At 46.5% G+C, this 8,595-nt stretch overlaps 1 protein-coding gene across 1 annotated transcript in view; it reads left to right on the top strand.

The window, feature by feature from the left end:
- Positions 1–451: 451 nt before the first annotated feature.
- The window catches only part of DAB1 (DAB adaptor protein 1), a 277,887-nt gene continuing 269,743 nt past the window's right edge, over positions 452–8,595 (top strand). Inside the window, exon 1 of the mRNA XM_075003144.1 lies at positions 452–576. The gene's annotated coding sequence lies outside the window, so the exon portion shown is untranslated. The remainder of the gene's footprint in view (positions 577–8,595) is intronic.

Below are 8,595 nucleotides of genomic sequence, written 5' to 3'. Positions count from 1 at the left end.
TATGATAATCTTTAATTACAGATTTAGCTTGAATGCCTGGTGCCTCTAAGGCAAACTGGGAGGGCTGGCAGGCCGAGCTGGGCCTGGCAAGCACCTGGTTAGGTAGGAAAGACAAAGGGTGGTTGTAGGGTGAGGCTGGAGCAAGAGGAAAATACCCTCCGCTCCTTTGCCATCAGTTTTCCCTCAGCCGTCGTTAAATCCCGGAGGGCTCCTTTTGGCTCGGAGATGACCCCCCCCCCAGCACACGCTGGGCACAAAAGGGCCAACCTGGTGGCATGGGTGGGGGAGTTGGGCAGGAGCAGCAGCGGCTCTTCCCTCCCCCAGGAGACGGAGGGGGCTCCCAGCCCGCACAACCCTCCTCCTCCTCCTCCTTCTGCAGAGGAGGCGGCGACCCTTGAGCGCCCCCTCCCCCACACGCCGCTCGGCGGCGCGCGGCGGGGTAGGCGAAGGCCGGCGCCCGGGGAAGCGAGTCTCCCGGGACGGCCGGGCCACGTGCGCTGCGAAGAGCGACCCCACCGCTGCGGCGCGCGCCATGGGGAGCAGCGGGGCGCCAGGCGCTGAGCTCTGCTGCGGCAGGTTAGTGCTGCGTGCAAGTCCCCGGGGCAAACGAGAGCGCGCCCGGCCCGAGTGCGTCCCGGAGCAGTACACAGCTGGGGCTGCTCCTTGGCCGCCCCGGCTAGCGGCAGCCGCGAGAAGGGCTCCCCCTGCCGAGGGCAGTCCTCCCTCCGGCGACGAGGCTCGGGGAGCGGGCGTGGGACGCGGAGAGAAGGGCTGGCTCGTCCAGCGCCTTGTCGGAGTGGGGCGGCCGCTGTCACGTGCAGCTGTGATGGGGCGAGGGGGCCTCGCTGCTCACCGAGGAGTTGGCTGGTGGCCCACTGCCAGGCGCTCTGCCTGCTTGGTGAGTGGGGGCGGGCGGGCGGCCGGGAGGCGCCCGGGCGTGTAGGAGCAGGACTGTGTTGGGGGCGTGGGTCCCTTTAGCACCCCTTTCCCCCCTCCCTTCTGCCAGCCGCCTGGGCTCTTCCTCCGCCTCGCCCGGCTCCAGCGCCCCGTGGCCTGCCCCAGCTTCTAAGCCAGCCCTGGCAACTCCCTGTAGCCACGCCCGGGACTCCAAGCAGCGAGGGAACGACACGCGGGACGCTTTTGCTTGGAGCCTCGCGGGGCTCGGGACTCCTTCCCCCCGTGCAAGCGGCGCGCCTCGCCCAGCCATGTTGCTGGGACGCCCCGCGCGGCTCGGTTCGCGCTGGGGGGCTGCGGCTGCCCAGGGCCCGCCGCGCTTTGGTGTGTGTGTGTGTGTGTGTGTGTGGCGGGGGGAGTAGTGCTCCGTCCCGAGAAACCCGCTACAAGTGCGAACCGAGCCGCGGTGTCAGGGTCCGGCTTGCTCCACGCGCGCGGGCTTTGCAGCCGGGGGTCGGGGACCGTCTTCCTCCGGCAGTCTGTGAGATGCGGCTCCTCCGGCGTGTAGTGCTGCTGTCTACCGTATTTTTAAGTAAGGCGCGTGCGAGCCGAGGGCTCGTTTTCAGAGCCCTCCCCCGTGGGGTTGTTTTCTTTCTGGGTAGGTGGGCGGAGGGCTGAAAACCACCAGCAAAAGGGATTGTTTGGGTGGGACTGTAGGAGGGAAATATTGACATCCTCAGGGGTGAGTTGGAAATGCTGACTTCACAGTCGCCTCAACTATCGATGGTGCTGCCAAGCAGGGCTGTTACGGCAGCTGGGGGTCTGCTGGCAATTCATAAGCTCTGTGATTTAAAGCTAGTACTTTTCTAAGTTCCTGAATGTGTAACTGGGCAGTTTTCCTGGGTAAAGGTTACTGGGTGGTCAAAAGGTTCGCCTTGAAAGTTTGCGCACTTGCTGGGCTCTGCTAACCTATACTGTTGCAAACCTCTTCTAGTCTTGTAATTAGTGTATAGTGTCTTTTTTAAAAAAAAATTCAGATAAGATGAAGGATTCCAGATTCCTAGCAGTTCCAGCAATTCACAGTCATGGAGCTGGGTGTATTTAAAAAGGAAAATTGGCTTGGAGACATTACTTAAAAGGAACTGAGTACAATTTCAACAGTCTAACAGGATTACAAGTATCAGAGTGGTAGCCGTGTTAGTCTGTATACACAAAAACCATGAGAAGTCCTGTGGCACTGTATAGACTACCAGTGTTTCTGGAGCAGATGCTTTCATGGGCAAAGACACACATCATCAATCAGCTTTTGTGGGCAAAGACTGACTGATGAAGTGGGTCTTTGCCCATGAAAGCATATGCTCCAAGAAGATTGTTAGTCGATAAGATGCCACAGGACGACTTATGTTAACAGAGTTACAGTTGTCTTTATTTATTCAGGGTATGTCTTCACTACTTGGAAGATGGATCTTGTCAAGGTTAATCTTCTGGGGTTCAATTTTGCGTGCCTACTGGGGATGCGTGAAATCGAACTATCAAGGGTCAACAGTCTAGAGAAGAGTAAGGGAGGTCAATGAGAGAGTTTCTCGCTGAGGGAGCTCAGAATTAGGACAGCGAGTAAGTCAATTGTAGGTAAGTCAATTCCAGCTATGAAACTGATGATGTTGGAATTAGATATCTACAATTGACTTTAAGGTCTAGTGGAGACCTGGCCCCAGCTGTTCAACCTCTGGAGATTAATCCTGTGGAGTTTGGTTTATGTCCCCTTGCCCCTCCTCCACAGGGTTAGGAGGAGTAAGGAAGGTGGCATGACCTTCTGCCACCAAAATTTTACCTGAGGCTGTCTGCTCCAGCTATGCTATCCTCATAGCTCAAGCTGTGTTTCTTAGGTCAACTTTATCCCATAGTGTAGACCTGGCCTTAAGACTGAATAAGAAAAGTGGGAGGAAGTCCATTGACATTTGTCAGGTTATAATAGATTCCCTTGAGTGAACTAAAGTGTTCAAAATACTAGCATTGTAAAGTTTTTGAGGCAGGAGTAATTGTTCTTTGATCTGTGTTTACAGACCATCTAGCACAGTGGGGTCCTGATCCAGGTCTGGAACCACTCACGGTCATCACAATATAAATGGTACAGTTCAGGGAGAAGATAAGGAAGAGCAGCCATCTGTGCAATCATGAACAAGGAGGTTTTGTTTTATTGGTTTTTTTTTAATTAATTCTGGCACTTGTAGGTCACTGGTAAGCTTTTGTTTCCTTGTAAAGTTGTGTTCTGTCACGAATTTAAATACAATAAGCTAAATTTAAGATTATTCACCAAAATAGTTAAAAGCAAAATTATTGTTCAAAAGGGGAGTTTTTTCCCCCATGTCTGCCTGAATTCTGAATGCAAGACTAAAATGTTCACTCACCTTTATTTACAACCACTCAAAACAGAAAAAAAAACCCCAACATTATTATTGAGAAGCTCATCTCTAAAGCTGTTTCAGTATGTTTCCATTGCAAGACACAAAATTGTATGAAATGGTTAAAGAAAATAGTGTCACTTATTGTTCTTCTTGCAGTTATTGTCACTTAAGCAAAAATCATGTGAAACAAAATTATTGCTAAACACTGGATTGATATTCCAATTCATATCTGAGATTTACATTTATTTGCCGAGACACTTCAGAGGTTTTTTTTTGTTTTTGTTTTTTTTGTTGAATGGTCTAAATGCAATTGATACCTAAAATAGAAACTAGGACTAGAAGGCACATTTTTAAAGTCAAACTGTAGGTGAAATTAGCATTTAGTTTACACAGTTGTCATTAATTTCTCTAATTACATGCATTACATGCTTTCCTTAAATGTACAGAACTGGAATTTTTTCCAATGAGTGTTTTGTCTCAAAATTCATTTAGTCACCAGGGCATATGAGTTCAAAATTTATTGTTCCTGGTAGTATTGAAAGGATGTAGTTTGTGGATTGTACATTTGTACTGTTCTCCCTTTAACAGCCTCTCGAAATATGGGTAGAAGACAGCCACTCTCGTGTCTCCTTGTAGGATCTGCCTTTGGGACTTCAGTGCTTGCACACATCAGTGGTTTCATCTTCTGAGAACTTAAATTGATTTTCTTTTTTTATCTCAGCTTGTGAGAGATCCAGTGCGTTACCCTTGACCTGTGGCCCCCAATAGAATGTTGATTTGAGTGAGCTACAAGGCATCAAAAATAGTAGCGTCAGATTAAGCAGGTAGTGGTGGGGTGGTTAGGGACAGAGACACTAAAGAGGCTCAGGCCTAGTATTAGAGCACCTGACTTTAGGTGCACTGATACCCAGTGGACTTCCCAGGCACTCTATTCTATTCTAGGCGGGAGTTTTGAGCTTAAGAATGGGATATGAAAAAGGTAACATGCTGAGTAGAGAGCTGCCTACACCAGCGAATAAGAAATACTGAGAAGAGGGTTGTGTCCTAAGCCTCACCCCTCTGTAGGATTAGCCACCTAATTCTGGTCTGGAGGGATGTCCAGACATGAACACTCTGTTGGAGTTAAACACCTAAGACCAGTCAAACATTTAGCAAGAAAACCATTATTGTGCCCCTCTACCCCTTTACACCTGGGAGCCTCATGTTTAGACCACTCCATTTGAGATGTAGGAGAGTCACACCCACATTCCCACGCTGTCCGGTTCAGAGCAGGGATTTGAACCCCGTGTTCCTTGTACGCTGAGGGCTTGGGCAGCCACCCAGGAGAGAATCAGGTGCTGCCCAGATGATCAGCAGAGTGTTCGCAGCTACTGTCTGTGAGAAGCATGTGTTTCTTTTGGTGGTGCACATATGCACATGCATTGGTGCACATAACAAAATTTATTCTGGAAAAAAATTGCAATACTGCTTGGACCCCAGCCTCCCACCTCCCTGTCCTATCTACTGGATTTTAGGATGACTTGAGGGGAAGGAGGAAGGCAGGCAATCTCAGTCTTTCAGCTTGAAGCTGCTTCTATTTGTATGAAGTACCTAAATAGTAGTTGGGCCAAAGAGTGACTGACTCTCTGAAGAACACTTTCTTGGAGCCCCAGGCCTCATTGTGTCAGTGAATATAGGTTGATAAATGTGTAGTGTGGGGATCCTTTTGGAGAACTTAGGTGTCTTTGCATATGACCATCAGCCAGGATGGAGTGATTTAAATGACCAAAAAAAAAAAGTCATTGATTTAAATCAAGTTACAGAAAAAAACTAAGACTGACTTTTCTTAGAGTGCAGTTGATTTTGGAGTGAGCCCCATTGAACTTACTGACACTTCTGGTTTTTGAGAAAACAGATATAGAATGGGATTCTCTGGGAACAACTAAGTAGACTTATGGCATCAACATTATGGTTTGTGGCCCTGATTTTTCAAAATAAGGGGCATATATCATGTAATATAAAATAAAAAAAAGACACTCACTGGCAACTCTATATTTTTCTTATTGCAGCTTTCTGTAGTGTATACGGGGGTCATAGATTCTAAACCTAATTAACTAATCAAACAAGGCATAAGGATTAGCTAAGCTATTTTTTTTCTTCTACCAACATCCACACCAAGCAAATGGCTTGGGAATTTATTTGTAAAATCATACTTATGCTTATGAAAGGCATAAAGAGAGTCATGAAGAATGATGTATTGCAAAATTAATTATATGAGTTACTAGCCAGTTGATCCACTCAGTCATATCTTCATCTACTTGTTTTCTCCAAATAAGCAGTTTTCCCTATGATGTTCATTCTTGCAGATAGCCCCTGCACCATCATTTTGCACTGCTTACACTTTTCCATGTTTTCCTTCTTTGCCTCTGGAACAAATTTCTTCAAAATATTCCCTGATAGGGTCTCTCTTGCAACTAGAAGTCATGGTAGCTTTTCTGTGGCAAAGGTGTGGGGGAATTTAGGAAGCTATGTGTACATTGAATAATATCTGTCCTTATGTTTTTTTTTTTCTCAGCCACTCCAACATTCGTTTCTGTGCTGCATGTTCCCTTTCCTGTCCATTTTCGCTGTCTTAAAGGCAGAATGTCTTAACTAACTCCTTTGCCATGCTTGACCAAGGTCCACGGCCACATAGGCACAAAACAGAAACAATCTTCTCCAACTTGTGTCTTTGCACATTTCTTATTAGTCTGCTAAGAAACCAAAATTGAAAGCCCAGAACTTTCAAGAATCAAGAGCTAGTAGTAAGGCTGGACAGACTAGTGCCATTAAGTCATTTTTAGGAGACCGTAAGTGTAGGTTTAGTGTGTTTGTGATGAGATTTAATTGTAAATGTTAATTTTAAATGTAAGTTTATAAATAATTGATATTTATTCATCCCCCCCCATCAACAGAAATTGAGTGTTTTAGGAAATGTAGGTCCCTAGATAATTGGGTTCCTTCAGGGTTATGTGGCAGTTGAGTAGGGGCTTTGAGGATACAGATTTTGGAGTTAGGCACTGAAAGTTGAGTATTTAAATTGCATTGTGGATTTCACTATCATCTACTTGAATGGTGAGCAAGCCACAGTGCAGGTACAATCAAGAAGGCACAGGATGCAGATGTGACTCTAAATAAGCACTTAAATAACGTGCTTATTGATGTCCACCATGCACTTGCTGATGCTGTCTTTATTATCAGGTCCAGTCCCATCATCTCACTCATGTAACACATGACAAGTATATTGCCATCCTTAGGAGATCAAAAATCATAGTAACTGAACCCCCAAAAATCAAGAGTGTTTTTTTTTAAGACATCATTGCATTTTTGGTCTTTTGATTTTTGAATTTCCCCTGCCGTATGAGCGTGTGAGAGAGAGAGAGAGAGAGAGAGAGAGAGAGAGAGAAAGTAAACACCAATTCTCTATCAAATTTATTAAACAAGGTGATTCTTGCCCCCTAGTACAGAAGTTATCATCTCCATATCTGCCCATCCCCTGCCCAGCAATTAATGTTGTCATCCTGTTTCTCCATTAGTTCTCTACTTTATCTGTTGGGCCCCCTCAGTCTGGTCCCTTTATCCCCCAGATCAGCCTTGTGCACCATCTGCTATCAGTTCAGTGACCCCTGCCTCACTTCCACTCCTCCTGAGCACCTCCTGAGCTATCCCAGACCTTGGGGTGGTGGTGGGACTTGCATTTAACTACTCGATTCTTTTCTCCATCCTTCCCCTTCCCACCCTGTGAGAACAGCGTGGAGAGATACTTCTGGCAGAGCTGATGCTTATGGCAGTGCAAGATACTCCAGAACTCTCTGAAATCCCATCACTCCTGAAAATGTCACTAGAGTTAGCAGTGCTTAGCTGACTTTAATGGTGAGAGGTCAGCCAATCCATTTTAGGCCAGTCCAACCCCAGAGTCAAAGCAAATCACTTTGTCTGTTTGTCCATCTTTCTGGCTGTTTGGATGTTAAGTATTACAAGATTTGGTCTTTCTGTCAGAAAGTTGCTTAGATTCTGTTTTATCGACAATGCTAACTAACTGCACTAACCTGCTTAGTTGGCATGGGGTTCTTCTGAAGAGATGCAGAGAGCAGCTTGCTAGAACCTACATTATTAAAATAAAGTTTGGGTTTGGAAAAGTGGATGGTTCCAAGGAATGGTAATGGCGATCAAGACTTTCAAAAATGTATGACTAAGATTTGGCTCCTCAGTCTACATTTAGTCACATATGAAAGTGGCCCGATTTTCAAAAGTGCTGCTTACTTGGCCATGCTTACTGAAATTAAGAGGTACTGCTGCATATGCAGAATGTTTTTGAAAATCTGGCCCGTTATTTAGGGGGAGAGAGAGGAATGTCAATCACTCATTCATATCTTGTGTAGGTAAGGAGTGGATAAAATTGTGCTGTCTACCTTAGCTATTCATGTGGGTTTGTTACTACACTACTAGAGCCTCTTAACGCTCATTAATGTGCTTAACCTCACAGCGCCCATGAGGTAGGGAATTTGTAATAGCTCCAGTTTACACATAGAAACTGAGGCATGAACAGATTTGCACAAGGTCACCCAAACAGACTGCATGAGAAGCAGGGAATTGAACCCGTGCCACTGAAATCTCAGGCTTGCATCCTTGTCTGTGGACCCTCTTTCCTCTCGCAGCTGTGTGAAAGGCAGATTGTGTAGAGATCATCTGGTTGCCTGTACAATTTGTGCAGTGGCCTACAGGAAACAAATTGGTGGTGTAAACCTCATTCCTAACTGACAGTTTTCATCAATGCAAAAATGCTCTACTTGGCATGTTGGCTGTCAGTAATGTCAAAGAGGACAAGGACTGAATGAGCATGAAGTCTGAACTCAAATCTCACCTCAGCCTTTCCACTACAGGGTTGAGGCATGATACCGTGGAGTGAAGAAGTCTGTGCTGTTCATTTTCGGGAGATAAATTTCACCCTTCTGAACTGTCAATTCTTTCCCACCAGCATTAAGTTTATTCAAAGATATATAAAAGGGACCTTAGTCTCTCAACAGGCCTCTCCTTATACTGTGACAGGGTCAGGCCAGAGGGCTGCAGCACCAGCAGGGGGCAAAACAGCCGGAAAACGGGGAGAAGGGGAAACTCCCTTGTGAATGAGAGGTAGATTGCTGAAAGGCAGTGAGGAGCAGCTGGCTGAGAACTGGCCCAGGCAGATGAGGGCCAGCAGACTCCACTCTGGGGCCCTTTTAAAAGCCGCCCCACTTAGAGGGTGGCTGGGAAGAGAGAGGTGGATGGTGAGAATACT

The sequence above is a fragment of the Carettochelys insculpta genome, chromosome 9, assembly GCF_033958435.1.
Source record: "Carettochelys insculpta isolate YL-2023 chromosome 9, ASM3395843v1, whole genome shotgun sequence".
Lineage (NCBI taxonomy): Eukaryota > Metazoa > Chordata > Testudines > Carettochelyidae > Carettochelys > Carettochelys insculpta.
Note: the sequence above shows the minus strand (reverse complement) of the source record. Positions and strands in the feature narration are given on the sequence as shown.